This window comes from Macrobrachium rosenbergii, chromosome 56 (assembly GCF_040412425.1).
Source record: "Macrobrachium rosenbergii isolate ZJJX-2024 chromosome 56, ASM4041242v1, whole genome shotgun sequence".
NCBI lineage: Eukaryota > Metazoa > Arthropoda > Malacostraca > Decapoda > Palaemonidae > Macrobrachium > Macrobrachium rosenbergii.
Genome location: NC_089796.1, coordinates 16,254,243 through 16,272,710, shown reverse-complemented (window position 1 = coordinate 16,272,710; position 18,468 = coordinate 16,254,243). Strand labels below are relative to the sequence as shown.

Sequence of the window (18,468 nt, the reverse complement as noted above, 5' to 3'; positions counted from 1 at the left end):
GGGGGTGAATTTCTCCACTAGAGAGATGCGTTCGATGCAAAACCCGTCATATTTAGTAATACATAGGATTTTCATGAAGCCTGTTCTAGGTCGCCTAGATTGCCGAGTGAATTTTCTCATAAAATATTTGATGGAGACGCAAAGGCTTGCAGGCGGGCTTTGCCTTCCAAAATGATTTTGCTCGTGAATTCATTTATGAAAGTCCATTTACAAATTCGCAACATTCATGCCTCTCTCTCTCTGTCTCAAAAAAAAAAAAAAAAAAAAAAAAAAAAAAAAAAAAAAAAACCTCCGCATCCCCCAAACGCCACTGTCGTTAGTTGATCGAATCTCGCCTTAATTCTGCCAATAATCTGACCTTAGACGAGGTCACCGGCAACAGGTCTCATGTGAAACAGAGAAATGCTGGTTGATGCACTTCATGCAATCAATTAGCAATAAAACATTCGCCAACAGGGCATCCTTTAACAATGCTGAACCTCCAGTCACGTCTTTATTTACTCATTCCTGTTCTGTTTATTTCCTACCTCATCTTACTATTTTGTCTTGTTTCTTTACGCCTGTTGCCTCCTTTATTACTCTTCCTGAAATTATACCATGAGTTGATTTCTTTCGATGGCCAAAACGAATTACCAAGTTAATACCCTACAAATCTCTCGAAAGATATAATTCACTGGCTTTGTAAATGGTCCAGTTATGGAGTGGTGTGGGATGAAACGCCTACAATATAAATACCTGCCTTTATTATTCGCTTCATTTTACAGACTTTCTATCATATCTACCCTACAGTATATCTCTATATATCTATCTATATATATATATATATATATATATATATATATATATATATATATATATATATATATATATATATATATATACATATGTATATATATATATATATATATACATATGTATATAATATATATATATATATTATAAAAACGAAATTATAAAATGTATCGACAATGACTGGAATATATAACAGCTTGGAACAAATGTAAACAAACAATAACACTTCTTCTGCCTAGAAAGACGTAAGATTCAGCCGCTTTTAATTCCTTCACTCTCTTCAACTCACCTAAATAAAAATTCCCCCTAAAAAGTTTGGTTTTATAAAATGTACAACAATGAAACTTAAGCTCCTCCCCCTCCCCCCAAAAGACCTCTGGTATTCCCTTCTCTCAAGAGTTTTAATTCAAACACAAGGTAAACAAACCAAGAATAATATTAGAGGCAAAAATACAGAAAACTGTTGCCGCTTCTTCCAAGCCCTCCGACTCCTACCCATGCTTCAGAGAAGAGGAACGCATTTTCAAGCACTTCATTTCAAGACACAAGACGACAAAAGGAAGATTGCTCTTTGAATAAAACGACAGCAATTCCAAATACCGCCTTTATGGTCACCTCCACCTCCTCCTCCCCCCTGCCTCCTAATCGCAATTAAGTCCAGTTGTCACACGCAACGAGGGGCAGACAAATAATTTCAATATTGAAAAACTTTCCAAATAACATGAGAGCCCGGAGGGCCTAGGCGTGTTTATATATTTCAGGAAGCCTAAGAATTCTGTCCCAAGGATACGGGACGGACATGTTTGTGCAGCCCAGGGCGCCTCCAGCTAAGCGCCGAGGCAGAGGAAAGGTAGTTCATTGTCTGGTATAAGTTTTAATTTGTTTTTAGAAAAATGCCCCGAATTTGAGAAGAATGTCGTCTAGTCTGCCTCTTCCTCTCTTGCCCCTCCTTTGTATTTCACTTACTGTACGGAACACTTTCTCCTTTTCGATTACCATCAGAATGACTATGTCATGCAATGCATTATTCATATACTGATGTTATTCATTTTTTGCAACAATGAAGAAATCTATGAAGAGGAATTTCCCCCAGTGTCAGTCAAGTATGCGAGAAATTTAAGATTATGCAGAGCGGTGTCTGCAAAATGCAATTTTAAAAACAACGTGCAACTATAAACAAACTTTAAAGCAACAACGTGACTACAGTAAAATGTCCATACTACTTCAAAACAGATAATTAAAACTTTGCGACAGATAAGGAGTAATATGGAAAAAATAAAAATTGAATTTCAGAATATTTCAAAAAAGAAAGTATAAAACAAATACGTAACTGCAGACAAGAGCCCAATCTGAAAATGCAAAAAGATCTAATTAGACAAAATTAGGAGAGAGGCCTACTCTGTCATATGCTAATCATGAACTTAGCTTCCTCTTCTGCTTCTAAGTTTAAGCCCCTGGCGAAATGCAGAAGTGACCAAAGCAAGAGTTAATATTAGCTGATGCAAATCTGATAATGTTGATTAAATTAACTGTGGTTTGCATACAGACAATGGGGAGACTTGTGTGGAAAGACTCAAATATAACATGAAATTACATACATGTTCATTATCGATGGGAATATACTGCATCTGAGTGGTTGACCAGAATACGTAACGCAAAGCCTACATAAACTGGAAACAAGGACATTATTATTATTATTATTATTATTATTATTATTATTATTATTATTATTATTATTATTATTATTATTATTAGCCAAGTTACAGCTTAAGTTCGGAAAGCAGGATGCTACAAGCCCAAGGGTTAAAATGGGAAAAGCAGCCCAGTGCGACAAAAAGTGGACACTGCAGAAGTAAAAGAATACACAAATGTGAAACAAAAACAATTAAAACTATGAAACGCGTCTCGATGTAAGCTTGTTCAATAAAAATGCATTTGCACCTAGTTTGAACTTCCGAAGTTCCAGCGATTCAACTACATGCCTAGGAAGGCAGTTCCATAATTTGGTCACAGCTGGAACAGAACTCTGGAAAACTGTGTGGTAATGAACCCCACAAAAGTTAAGGCAAGACTGGTAGAACTGACTGTATGTCTGTCTAGTACTACGAAGTACGTAGTGGATCGTATAATCTCGGAAGATAAGAATGCAAAGAACGATTTTAAAGATTTCAAAGGTATTACCAATATTCTTGAGAACATTCAAGTTAATACTGCATTTAAGTACAACAAAAATATAATGAAAGAAGCACTTGCAAAGAATTCTCCAGATACAAATGGCTGTGCGTATCAAATCCCACCTAAGTCCTGTGACAACTTTTATATTGGTTACACATTAAAATACTCAAAAAGAGAACAGATCAGCAGAAAAAAATGTATGTTATGCATAGATGAATAGAGGAATTTTTGCACATATTACTGAAGAAAATTAAAACAACTTGGGCAAGGGCAATAAACTTAGTTTACTCTACTAACATAGTTGAAAGAAATATAATGAGTCCACTTTTATAAATTAAAGCTTTTTTGCTACAATATATCAAAAAAAGGCGTGCTTAAGTTCGAATCATTAATATCAAAAGAAATATGTAAAGCGTATATATAGATTTTAAGAAAGCTAGCTGACACGGGTCGAAGGTAGGTGTGAGGCCGCCTGAATAGATAGATAGATTTGAAATAAAGTACTTTACTTCTCCTCCTATTCTTTTTCCCACCCGTCAGGTCTGAATGAATGGTTTTCATCCGAAAGCATGTTAGTTTTTATTGTCCCTCTAGTACACACACACACACACACACACACACACACACACACATATATATATATATATATATATATATTATATATATATATATATTCATATATATATATATATATATATATATATATATATATATATATATATATATATAATGTATGTATGTATGTATGTATGAATGTATATATATACGTATGTATATATATATATATATATATATATTATATATATATATATATTGAATTTCTATATAAATCAGTCCTCTGAAAGATGTCTTAGATATGAAGACGAAACTAGACAGAATCGACGTCAGTGCTTATTTTTTCCCCTGTTAATACATCTGCAAATAATCATATATACATCCACGGTGTCACCATAATCATATATATATATATATATATATATATATATAAATATATAGATATATATATATACACTAAATATAAATAAATATATAGTTTGTTAACAATATATATATATATATATAACTATTATGCACTACTGTGTGTGTGTGTATGTGTGTACAGATATATTTTTAGTACTAACGGGGTGAAGCAAAAAGTGGAGAACGACGTCAGTTATTTAGTCCCCTAATATGATTGCAAATGTTTCCTCCACGGTTCACATAACTAGAATACGACAGAAAGGAAGATACTGAATACACTAAACATATGACAACAGTTTGTTAACAAAAATGTCATGTATAACCAACTATTATGCACTACTATAATAGGCATTATACATTTACTCATCCTAACGACAGTTACATGCGAACTATATATATATATATATATATATATATATATATATATATATATATATATATATATATATATATATATATATATATAAATAAAACTTTGCAGTTAATTTTCTCGATTCTTTCAAAATGGTATAAAAGATTTTTCTACCTTCATCAGGTAGCTAAAATAGCAAGGCTCAATCAATTTAAAAATGCAGCTTTATTTTAAAAATAATACACTGGTTCGGACATTTCTGAACCTACACCTGTCATCTGGATACAAACAATATTACTTTAAAAAATAAATAACTTTTTTCAAATTACTAGATCTTTTCTTTTCTAGCTACAAACAAAGCCAGAACGTCTTAATACATTCATACATACATACATACATACATATATACATATATATACATACATACACACAATATATATATATACATATATTTATACATACATTACAATATATGTATATATACATATACAGTATATACACATGTATGTATATATATAATACACACACACAAGCACACACACACACACACACACATTACACACACACACACACACACACACACACATATATATATATATATATATATATATATATATATATATATATATATATATAAGCATTAAGCTACAAACGTCCTTTAATATCCAATTCGCTCTACCTCGGAAATAATATATTTTCATATATGTTACCGAAGGGGAATTTTTTAATTGATAATAAGTACGCCGGTCTCGTACTTATTATAAGTACGCCGTCTCGTGGGGTCGAACCAGCGAAGGACGGGAACTCAGGACTACAGGGACGCATTAACGCGCGTTAATGCGTCCCTGTAGTCCTGAGTTCCGTTCTTCGCTGGTTCGACCTCACGAGATTTATGTACTTATTATCAACTAAAAATTCCCCTTCGGTAACATATATGAAAATATATTATTTCCGAGGTAGAGCGAATTGATATTAAAGGACGTTTGTAGCTTAATGCTTGTATATGAATCACGGTGATGTGATAAAAACTTCATATATATAAATATATATATATATATATATATATATATATATATATATATATATATATATATATATATATATATATATATATATCTATATAAATTATCTCGTAAATTAAAAACAAGAATAGACCGATGTCAGTTCCCTTCAACCTACTCTTCCACAATCCCCAGGGTGTAAAATTTTTTCCACTGTGCGAATGAACCTTAATTTTCTGGCAGCCAAAAGGGAGACGTAATGAGACCGAAAAGGGACGAACGAGAATCCATTGGGACGGCCATCTCCTCTTTCTTCTCGACTCCTTCCATTTTATTTGTTCTCTTAATGAAACCTAAGACTCGCATATGAAGAAGGCCACTTCAGCAAATGCCATTTCGGAGTCCATTAAATCTGCTCCGAGTCGGAGGAGACATCGAGCGATTTCCTTTTATCGCACTGATTAATAAAACTACCCTTCCGGCGCGGTTTGCAAATCTCGCTCCGGAAAAATACGAGAGACGAGGTGGAAACGTTGCGAGTACATTAACAAGAACAAACAATTTCAAGGAAGACTTATGTGATATACACACTTACACAAATACACACACACACCTATATATATATAATATATATATATACATATATAGAGCCTCGGTGGCTCAGTCGGTTACAGCAGCAGCTTCGGACTTCGTAGGTCTGTGGCGCGGGTTCAAAACCCGCAGCCGACTGGTCAGAGAGGCAGACACTTTGCTATCCGTGTAGACATCCCGGGATTATATATGTAATCAACAGGTTTTAAAAGCAAATGGATGTTACAGACTAAATACACACACAAAACAAAGCCACTACAACACCTTCTAAAAACATAACAAACATCTCACGTCTCGAACTCTCGCCACACCCGCGCAATAACTTCTCGCTGCTGGGAAGAAAGGGCGTTGGGTCGGGTATGATACATGAAACATACGTACCGGGGTCTAAGCGATGTCAGGCAGGGCAGCCGATCGAGACCACAGGTCTACCCCAAAGCCAACCTACCCCATACAAAAATGGGAATAAAAGCACGTTAAAAGAAGAAGAAGAAGAATATATATATACATATATATATGTATATATAAATTTATATATATATAATTACATTACATATATATAAACATATTGTGAGCCGAGAAAGCCCACTCGCAAATTCAAATTGCACGCAAATACACAGCTTTCGTATGCGCATAAGTAGAACAGCAATGAATGTTCTATTATCACAAAAGCAACATTATGTATTTGATACACTATAAGCGCGACGCAATTACTTAAACACTGGGTTCATTTGTCTTAGGTGAGGAGCACCAACGCAGAAATAAAATATGTACACAACGATAGGTTTCATATCAAACGTTCATATAAAATTACAATATTATACAATAACAGCGATAACGAGAACTGCCTTTTCTTGAGGTAACTTTAATGGGCTTCGTTGTTATTCCCCTTCTATCCGAAGAGAGAGCTATTTACTTTTCAAAGGGTACAAACCGTGCCATATAAAGAGTTTAATTATTACGGCCTGTTAGGAATTATTATGAGTATACTCGTATAACAGGAGACTAACTCCTAGTTAACTAGGAAACGAGAGGCCCGCCACCTTTTGTTAGTGTTAACGTTACAGGAAAGTATCCAATAAAAATATATAAACGACCTCTGAGTGTATGTTTAGCAGGATATCTCAAGAAAAGAACATAATTTGATTAAACGTGACAGATAAATCCATCAGGCGACCTTCCCAAAATCATCAACTTTTGCCAGCAACTGAAGTCAAGAGTTTTCTGTCTCCAGAGGATCTCCTATTGAATATTTGTGCCACAGGTCCATCACTGCCTGTTCACCCGTTCTTCAGATATCCTGCTAAAATACACACAAACAAGCAACTCAAGTTTCTTTAAAGTCATTAATCTTTTTTTTCTCATGTCAAGCATGAACAATATTGTGATGGAACTCAACTAGAGGTCCACTGACAAAAAGTTTGAAGGTCTTCCCTTGAATGTTATTTATTTATTTATTTATTTATTTATTTATTTATTTATTTATGGAGGGATGCTTTAAAACTTTCTTGTCCCATTATGGTACTATTACGTTTTCATTTGCCTAGGATTTCTGTCGTAATTTCCAGAAAATTTAAAGAGTGAGCAATAATAGCATGACACACCACATTTAATAATAATAATAATAATAATAATAATAATAATAATAATAATAATAATAATAATAATAATAATAATAATAATATTAAAAAGGATGGCTGTATTATGTGAATTTATCTTATATAGTGTCTTTTCTATTTTCCTTATGATTCGCTTTTCGGGCTCAGCGATGTTAGTCAGCAACTGACCGATATTCCATATGAATATCGGCCAGTTCCTGACTGACATCGCTGAGCCCGAAAAGCCAATCATAAGGAAAATAGAAAAGACACTATAAGATAAATTCACATAATACAGCCATCCTTTTAATAAGACCTTTAATAAGACCTTCAAATTTAAAAGAGGGTAATAATAATAATCAAATAATAATAATAATAATAATAATAATAATCCATCGCCTTAATCCAGGTGTATTTTAGCTGGTATTTGTTCGATTCAAAGTCGGTCACTGGAAAGGTCATAAACCGCACATGAACACATCGCATCTTGACGCTTTATGCGCACCCAACAGAAAACGACTGTAAATGAAGGAACAGCAGTATAGAAAATATTAAATCACAGCGTCTTATTTCTCCTCGTTTTGAGAAATACATGTCCATGACACGTACAAGCCAACAGCGAACGGGTGGAAATTTCAGGTGCAAACATCTCTCATCCTGAAGCGAAGTATTTGTTCAAATTGTTCAATAAAATTTTTTTTGAAAGACTCTTCATAAAACAAAACAACTAATAAGCCACCCTGGAGGCTGCTTATAATTGTCAAATCGGCTAATGCGGTTTTAGGAAAATAAAATTTTTTTCTAAAAACTCAAAAATAATAATAATAATAATAATAATAATAATAATAATAATAATAATAATAATAATTATTATTATTATTATTATTATTATTATTATTAATATTATTATTATTATTATTATTATTATTATTATTATTATTATTATTATTATTATTTTGGAGTTTTAGAAAAAAATTTTATTTTCCTAAAACAGCATTAATCGATTTGACAATTAATAATAATAATAATAATAAATAATAATAATAATAATAATAATAATAATAATAATAATAATAGATGCCGAAGCAGCTCCAGGACTCATGCAGAAGAACCTGCTATTGGAAACAGCGCACATAGTGAGAAAAGTGATGGACTCGTAAGGAGGCAGGTTGCAACCCTTAACCCCACACTATAAATACCACCCATTCGAATAAGATGACTGAGATAGATAGAAAATATAATAATAATAATAATAATAATAATAATAATAATAATAATAATAATAGCACGTGCACTGCTACCCTTACCGAAAAAGACGCACTGTGAAGTCACGAAAACAAAAATAAATAAAAGTTTGAAAAAAAAAAAAAAAAAGCGATGTTGACAGGGGCTGTGGAAAGTTTAGTTTGTCACTCACAATGTTACTGTCACAAATACAATGTCTGCGGGAAAAAAACATACAGAAAGAAAAGGAAAAAACATTCAAAAAGAAAATATAAAGGACAAAAATATCAACTCTACCTTGTCCACTGTACTTCATTCCAACTTTTAAAATTCTTTGTAAATAAATAATCGTTACAAAAAGTGTCACAAGTTTCCACGGCTTGGGATATTAATACTTTACGTGTCATCTTCTCCCCCATAAAACTCACCTTGTGTTTGGTTAAGGAATTTTCGATATGTAAACAGCGGCGAGAGAAAATAAAAATCATTTCAAACGTGCGCTCAATCACTGTATACGTGTCTCGTAAAAGCGCATGATTTTATTTTTGCAATATATTTATCGCCCTGCTCGAACGGTTCCATTTATTTACTCGAATAAAAAGAGAGAGAACATACAGTACAAATAACATAAAGCGAAACCCGACAGCAACGAACGTTTCCCTTAAATCGTTTCCCATTTATTCCCAGAACGTTTAAGGAGGACTCAAATTTTCATAAACATGTGATTATTTCAAGCGTCGTTTTCCAGATGCAACGGAATAAAACAAGGATATTATGTTATGTGTGTTAATAGGATTATCTGTAGTATCTCTCTCTCTCTCTCTCTCTCTCTCTTTTTTTTTTTTTTTTTTTTTTTTTTTTTTTTTTTTTACAGCGATGCAACGTTTTCCTCTTCAGGGTAACACAATATAGTGGAAATTACACTGAAATGGCATGAAAGCATTAATTTGGAACAAAAGCACGGTGGGGTTGGAATTACTAAAAGTTTTACTGTTATTACCATGGCGGTTATGGTAATTATAGCTGAGAATATTATCAACTTTGTTGTTATTGTCATTATTATCTTTTACTACGAGTGCTGTTGATGTTATTTTTCAAATAACATCAGATTTAGTGAAGTGACAGGCTCAAACTTTGACATTCTTCAGTAAATGTGCATTATTTGTAGGTCACTAATGCGGGGGTGTGACTGCAAGCCTGGCCTCTTTTCCCAAGAATGAAGGCTGCCAATACCCAGCCTCATAGTCGGCCGCTCTTTAAACTCGAGACCGTGCTGGCATAAGGCCAGGTTAATCTCAAACAACAAACAAGTCGGCTCGAACTTGTGAACCCAGTGGTAGACAGCACTTGGCAACAACAGTACAATAAAAAAAACTATCATGATCAGCTATATAAATTCACCAATTCTTTTTCCTTATTTTTATTACGGATTATTACTAATAAATTTCTTCCTTGTTTTCCCACAGCCCATCAGGTTTCCCCTTAAATACTTCTGCAAAAGGGATTACGTTGAAACCCTACGACCTTTCTGAACGTACTGTTTTCTTTCTCTTTTAAAAATAAAATGTTATTTTATTATCCCACAATCTGGAGAGCCGTACATACTAAACTTCAACTTAGGTTGGCAGGTCTTTTTTCACTTTTTATTTTTTTTAGTTAAACCAGCACAACGTTTTTTTTCTTGAAAATCAAAGTTTTACTTCTGTTTTGTTTTATTTTCCAGGATCTTTCCATTCAGAACTTCGGTGACATCCTATGAAACTCTATGAGAATCTGAATTAACATAAAATTAATTTGCAAAAATGTTTTGTGCAGCTGCTCTTAAATCCAGTCACGAAGACCTGTTTATGATTCACCAACACCACTGGCTAACGGCCCTTATGAAACATTGCACCTTGGAAGCTGCAGTAACGTTCAGTATTTGTCACGACGAGGGTGATACCCCTGTGAATAACCTTCCACTTTTGCATGACAAACTGTAGACGGTACTATAGGTGTTTCCAGCTGTCATTCGACCCCACCTGCGCCACTTTATGTCTCATACTTTCCATATCTTCTCTTCGGACTCTTTCCAATTGGCTGTCTAATTTCTCTAACTTTACATTTATAATAACAATAAACAGACTTGGAACTGGTATAAGTGCACAACTCTCATGGCATCGCGGCAAGAGTCTGTGCTTGTATGTGCCTCATTTATTGACGTTAAATAACTGTCTACCCTGCTGCACCGGTCTAGCAAAACTGTGATTATCCACAAGCGAACTGACAATATCATTACAAGCTGGAACGCTAATCAAGGCTTTGGCGAAAGATATCCGACGGGAGACACATTGTACCCTGAATAACAATGACGAACGCACTACTGCGCAAAAACATAACGTAACGATCCAGTTATCTGCCGCAATACGGCTGATGACAGTGATTTAACAAGCAACGGTTTTGTAACAGACGCAGCCAATAAGAATAAACGAGAAATATCTAAAAATTACGAATCGCGAAAGTCGACTAATGATAAAGACTTCAGAGAATCATTTGCTCGAGATGATTATCAATATTTGTTTGCAACGATATGTCACTATTGATACATAGTGATCAAGGCTTCAATATCTCCGAATGATCTTGGAGTCATGCAGCCTCCTCGCGCAATAATGAGTGATCCTTGGGCTTCGTGTCCGAACAGGGATCACTGCTGTTTGCATTTACTCTTTGTCCAACGGCGTATGTAAACTGAGGTATATACACACCCGAAAATAAAAACCAAAAAACGACAGCAAAAATTAGAATCTTGCACGAACTTACGTGTTAATTTAAAACCACCCAATAATACCCCTCTAGCAGAAAAAAAAAACTACTTGAATATTTTGATACGGTCCTATTCAGCCTCTCAAGTGTGAAAGAAAAGAATAGAATAGACAAAAAGGAACAAGAAAACGCCGTAGAAAGACAGAGGGAGGCGGATGAAAACTGTTGTCGTATAAGGGCGTATAATTTTATGAGCGCCTGGGGGCACAAGTGACTGGGGTATATTGCATCATCTCTGCCGCGTCCTTTGATCAGATGCCTTGTTGGTCCTGTCGCCGTTATTAAGTCCTTCCGATTTAGTAAAACACGGAAAGTCAAACACACCCCGCAGGCGGCAGCTTCGGAGAGCTCGTCAAACAAACCCAAAAGCGGAAGGAGGAGGAGGAGGAGGAGGAGAAGGAGGAGGAAGATGAGGAGGAGAAGGGGGAGGAGAAACAGATGAACGGAGACGAATAGAAGGTGGAAGAGGAACAGAGGAACTGGAAAAGGGAGGCGAATGTGAAACAGAGAACGGAAGAGGAAGAACCGGAGGAATGAAAGGAGGAAATAGTAGGAAAAGGAAAGTAAGTAAAAAGACGAAAATACGGAGGATGAGGAACAGATAGCGACGGGTGGTGGTGGGGTGGGGGGGAGAGGAACAAATAAAGGGACGTACGGGAGATGGAACAAGAGTAGAAAGACGTATAAAAATATTATGAAGAACCTGTTATAGACTGAAAGAAGGTAGACGGCAATACCACTCGATAATAAGAATGCTCGATAAAGACCGGACAAGGGAAAAGACGAAACATAAAGGGAGTTCTAGGTTAATGGGATACGAGATAATTTTTTTCTTTATTTTTTGAGAGAGAGAGAGAGAGAGAGAGAGAGAGAGAGAGAGAGAGAGAGAGAGAGAGAGAGAGGAGTTTTGCATTGCTTTTAAGAAGTGGAATTTTCTGTTTGCCGACGCTGGCGTTAATATTTATGATGCCATCCGGGTAAAAAAAAAACGACATAAATGAGAATCAAAGTCTCGAGACGCGGCGAGAGAGAGAGAGAGAGAGAGAGAGAGAGAGAGAGAGAGAGAGAGAGAGAGAGAGAGAGAGAGAGAGAGAGAGTATCGCACAGGCGATACCACAAAGGATATATTAATATTTCATAGCCGTTATCTGTTTGTGCTGGAAGCGGGATTTAAGAGGGAGATGATGATGATGCCTCACAAATAAACAAGGACGCAAAGGAGCAAATGAAAATTTGGCCGTTCCTCTGGTGCACAAGACAAAGACACGTGTGCGATTTAAATCATGCAAAGCAAAACAAAAATAATTAAAACATCTACAAAGACAACAATATGGTTACGTTTTGATAAAAATATACGACAGGTAGAACAAACAGGAATAGAAACATAAACACAAAAACACAGTTGCATGAATATAGAAACATATAGCAACGGTACAAAAATAAAACTCAAAATTGGATTAAATGACAATCACATCACATAAACACAAATTCGAACAATGGCCACCAAACATAACGAGCCATTACTAAAACTCTCTAGCAATGATTTAAGATAAAAACCATACAACTGCAAGACCACTAACAAATAAACAAAAAAATAACAAAGAAAGATGCAAATCTAATCAAAATAACAAAGAAATAAAAATAAGAAAACAACCACTATACAATGACTACCCAAACTGACAAGTCCCCCATAAAATTTCAGCAGGGTTATGACAAAAAACAAGAGCAGCAAAATAAAAAGGTAATTCATTAATGGAAATCCGATAGCTATGCATTTATTGCCAAGACACTGCTTTTATAATTAAATCAAGCTGACAAAGGGAGTTGCGAGGTTTCTCTCTTAACGTTCGCGCACAATCATTATTGCCCTTCAGCCCAGCCACGATATTAACAATCAATTTTTACGCGGAAGTAAAAAAATTGGAATAAAAGAAGCCACCGAGACATAACGCCTTTGTGACGTGGAATACGGCGAGCGAAAAATGGCTACACTTTGATTATTAAAGTGACAAATTATATAAAACATTCAATAACGGATGAGGGGAAGAGAACGTTATTGGAGTTCCAGCTGAAATTTATCATCGGAATAAGGGCACTAATGAAAGCATCATAGAAAACCGGCGAGGGTTGACTATTAATTTTAGGGGTCACTTTCATAAAGTGTTATGCTCTCTCTCTTCAAAACACTCGTTCACTTGGGATTCCCCTACTTTTGCTTGCCTCTGTGTGAGTGTGTGCTTGTATGTGTGCAAGTTCTGTCATAAAAATATGTATAAAATGGTGGTTAAAGTTCTTATTATTTTATGTTTATTAATCTGTTCCATACAATTCAGGGCAGCTTCTGGCGGTAATATAAGAGAAGGTTGAGGCAGTAAGTCCCGAACCCAAGGACCTTACGTATTTCTACGAAGTTTGGACCAGAGTACATCCACTTTACTTAATTCTATTATGGTGAGAGCAGATGGGCCAAGATGGAAGACGGCATGCAAAATCGTGTTCATATATATAAATAAATTAATTATGTACTGTATATATAAGCCTATATATATATATATATATATATATATATATATATATATATATATATATATATATATATATATATATATATACACATAAATAGTCAAAGCGTTTTACAGTACACTTCGTTATTCACCTGTTTGTTTCTTATGGATGCACCAGGACTGAGGCAAGTAAAAAATCATACATACTTTACACCTCTCTCTCTCTCACACACACACACACACACACACACACACACACACACAAAACTTGTTTCACCACAGCAAACTTTTACAAATACATTGCTTTTATTGCATCAGCTGTGGTTTTTGAGATTTTTCCTATTATTTGAATAAATAATGCCTAATTATATAAGTGCCATTTCATACCATACACCTCTGCGGGAAAAAGTAAGAGAAACACTTTGCGTAGAACTAGAGCCCCAGATTTGTCAAGAACAAAAAGCCAGTAAATGAACTTGGAACAAACCTTACATGGGACTGATGCAACCGACAAAGAGCCATAGCGATGACTGTTAAAAGATCCGAGAATCCCCAGAGTGGGTTAGGCCAGGTCATTTTCGCTGTGACGGAGAGTACTGAAGGAATGAATGATAACTGAATGGATTTACTGAGCACCCCCGCTCACGGCATACACAAGAATCATTCAGTCCACCATGACCCTTCGCAACCTTCCCGCAACAACAGAGACTCTGGCCCTGAGTACAAGCCGGCTGATAATTGACTAGTCTTTGGATCTTGCAGTTAGGCCTTTACAGGTGCCAAATTTGGCAGTGCCAAAGACCTGATACACCATTATCGAAGTTTTTATTATGTTTATTACTATCATTAGATAGTTTAACAACGATTTCACAATGTCCTTCAAAGTGCCCTAAATATGAGAATTTCTGTTTGAAATATACCAGGAATCCAGCGTTGCTGGAACAGTTAACTCCTAGACAAAACGAACATTTCATGAAATGCATTCATTGATAAAAAAAAATGAACTATTAAATTAGGTTAGGTTATGTTAATCTTGTGATATATGCCACAGCCTCAACTGCTGAATTGGATTTTAAAAGATTCCTACACTGGTTTCTGTCGAAAAGCACCAGATTCTGGGTCTTTCTCAACCATAAACAACTATCCTCCAGAGATTGTGATGTCCCCATTATTATGAGCGCTAAGGTGGCTAAAAAAAATATTTTCCGATACCAACTGGTAATAATATTCATAGCAAGGATGTAGTTATTGAATATGCATATTTACTTTCTATCCTTCCTTAAAAATTTCCTTCACTACGACTATGTGGTCAAGTACAGGGACAGTCGCCCAGCAGAATGATAAGAGAATACCAGAGGTAAAGTGACAATGCCACTAACAGAACAGAAGAGCATGAGGCAGTTCCTGCGATTCTAAAAGTTCTTTTCCATATGCCAGTTTCATTCTTTATACTCTGATTTTAGGAAGATATTAGATTTTGAAAGCAGATATTGGACATTTAACTATACTCATTGAAACATGAAAATGCTCAAAATATTTGTATTTTCCGGTGTCAGAAGGCAACATTCTTGTTCCACTCCTTCCTCCGACTTTCCAAGTGTGTTTTCTACACTGAGCACTATTACTCTGATACTTCATTATCTGGACGAAGGAAATTTCTACTGTAAAACATTAATCAATAGCATAACTACTGTTATAAAGTATTAAAGTTTAATTTTAGTTTTCTGTAAAAGAAAACTTGTGACGGCTTTGTCTGTCAGTCCGCCCTCAGATCTTAAAAACTACTGAGGCCAGAGGACTGCAAATTGGTATGTTGATCATCCACCCTCCAATCATCAAACAACCCTCTGGCTTCAGTAGTTTTTATTTTATTTGAGTTTAAGGTTAGCAATGTTTCGTGCGTCTGGCAGCGCTTTCTGGAGGTGTGCGACGCAAACTCACTCCAACGTATCTGGTGAGTAACTGAGCGACTTGTCACTTGGGAGGTCGTAGCTGATAGTTTTATACAGCATTATACGATGTACAGAAAACTCGATTGCGCCGAAGAACTCCGGCGCAATTTTTTACTTGTTTTATATTATGTTCACGCTTCAATGGTTTACGACAGCTCCATATTTGGGGGCATAGTTTACATAACAGACTTATTATAATAGTTTACCACGATATGGGTGCTATTAAACGAACGAAAATTTCTAAACCTCACTGACATCTGCAAGAGAGATCCAATTCTGTCCCATTACATTGTAGAGTATTAGACACTACCGCATTGATACTGAGTAAGATTAGGTAGTAACCATTCACAAATGCCATCGAGCGGATTCATTTTCATTTTGCACTCACTGCCATCCTCTAAACGTCATTCAGAAACTCCTAATATAATGTCTCACAACGGATTCCCGTGAATTTGACCACGCCCATCTGATATCAGCATTTGAAAATACCAAATTTTAATTCCATCTACTTCTACAATTTTTGCAGCTACAGGCGACCATACCTCGTCAATAATAATTTTTCGAATGCAACTGTTGGCTTTAAGCAAAGGATTGAATGCAAAACATTCAACTGGCGTCACACAATCAAGGTCCTAGGCGCAGAAAATTAATTATTTCCTAAAAGTAAACTTACAATACGTGATAAAAAATGTCTCTCATATCATCAGTGATACTACCTCAATATTTTACAAAAATTGTAACCTTAATATTTTACTTAAATTGTAACGCAATGACCCGTTGTCTTTCATCACTATCACTGACAACCAGTCTTTTACACGTTATAATTGCTTCTCTCCTTCCTATGAAACTATGTTCCTTAAACTGCACACTAAGAATAATTAGGAATAATTAAACATAAAATCATAAACCTCAACAGACTCATTACCATTTTCTTTCAAACGTCCGAATCCTACTCCCTTATCTACTACTTTATGACTAACTGCTCTCATCTATTCTCATCACAAGTCCAAACCAGCCCAAGACTTCTCTCTATTTGGCGGCCATAATTTTCATGAATTCTGATGTAAGTCATTAAAAACTTGATTTTTCGGATTTGCTTAGAACTTATGTGGAAATAGGGATCTATTATAAATTATCTACATGAAAATAAGAAGAATTTAAAATTTATATATGCGTAGATACACTACATCAAGTTACATAACTTACATTATATACATTAAATTTTACTAGTTATAAAGAGCGCCCTTTACATCTCCTACTCCCTTCTATAGTACAATCTTGAACGACAAATGAAAAGGCGCAGTTAATTTTTCTTTCGAGGACGTGTAGTTTGTATGGGCAAGGTTTTTCCCCTCCCGAAGGGCAATTTATGTCCTAGTCAGTTCCCATACGTCTCACAGGAAGACAGGAATGCCAATGAACGACACGAATGATTTCTGAACGAACTCCTTTGAATTCATAACAGGACGGATAGTTTCCCCTTTATTTCTTACTTTTTTTTCAGATTGGTAGCATTAAATTCACAATTTTCCGGACCATTAATGCCACAACAATCGACCCATGCATAAGTGAGCTGTAAAGTCGTGGGTTTCAGAGACAAAATGACACACACAAAAGGACCGACTACAGATATATACTTTGATACAAAGAAAAGAAAAAGAGAAAGAACTGGTATATTAAAAAGAGGAAAGGAAATAACTGATTCCTTCACATAAAAAACAAGGAACTAGTGTTTTGGGGGTTACGCAACACAAAATAACTGCGGTCTATTTCACCTAAAAGGTCTTCAGAATTACAAGAAAATATTAAAAAGATTATTTCTATTCAACCACTAAGTCGTTTCACGGAACTGTTACAGAGTTATAAATGCCTGTGATTAACACCACTGCTTATTCCAACCCATGAAATTAAGCTACTAATCTCGAATACATTATCTGGATTCCCCTCTTCAAAAAATATGCTTAATTTGCTACTCAAAACAACCGAGTGAGTACATTCGCGCAATAATGATCAGAATAATGGTGGCAAGTGAATACTTGTCGAAAAAATGAAAGCTTTACAAACGAATAAATGCGAAAATGGCTAAAAATCAGAGAACTGACATATATACTTAGGAAAAACATAACAATAACGTTTGCGATATAAGTGCATGGTAAAACATTTACATAAAACATTGAATGGAAGGCAAAACAGTCAACGAGGCAGAAATAACAGGAAAACAACACAATAAAATTTCTGATAAGCAGTTAAGGAGAAACAACAGAAGGACCGTAAAATATGTACTAAAGGGTAAAATTCAAATACAATACTTGAGAAAACTGAAGGAAAAAAAAAGGGAGGGCTATTCAACACTTACAGTTCTCCATGTACACTGGATTCGCAGGTACTCTGGAACAAATAAAATTCCCCCATCAGTAATCTCTACTTAAAGAAAGTAATGACATTTACTTTTTTGTACTTTGAATAATGAATGCTACATTTTAAACTTCCCATCCTCAAGTCTCTCTCATCACTGGC

The 18,468-nt window shown here is 35.1% G+C and overlaps 1 long non-coding RNA gene across 1 annotated transcript in view; it reads right to left on the bottom strand.

Annotated features, from left to right (window-relative positions):
* The window catches only part of LOC136836725 (uncharacterized), a 275,318-nt gene that overhangs the window by 231,682 nt on the left and 25,168 nt on the right, over nt 1-18,468 (bottom strand). Inside the window, exon 2 of the long non-coding RNA XR_010852459.1 lies at nt 18,308-18,339. This is a non-coding gene — a long non-coding RNA (uncharacterized lncRNA). The remainder of the gene's footprint in view (nt 1-18,307; nt 18,340-18,468) is intronic.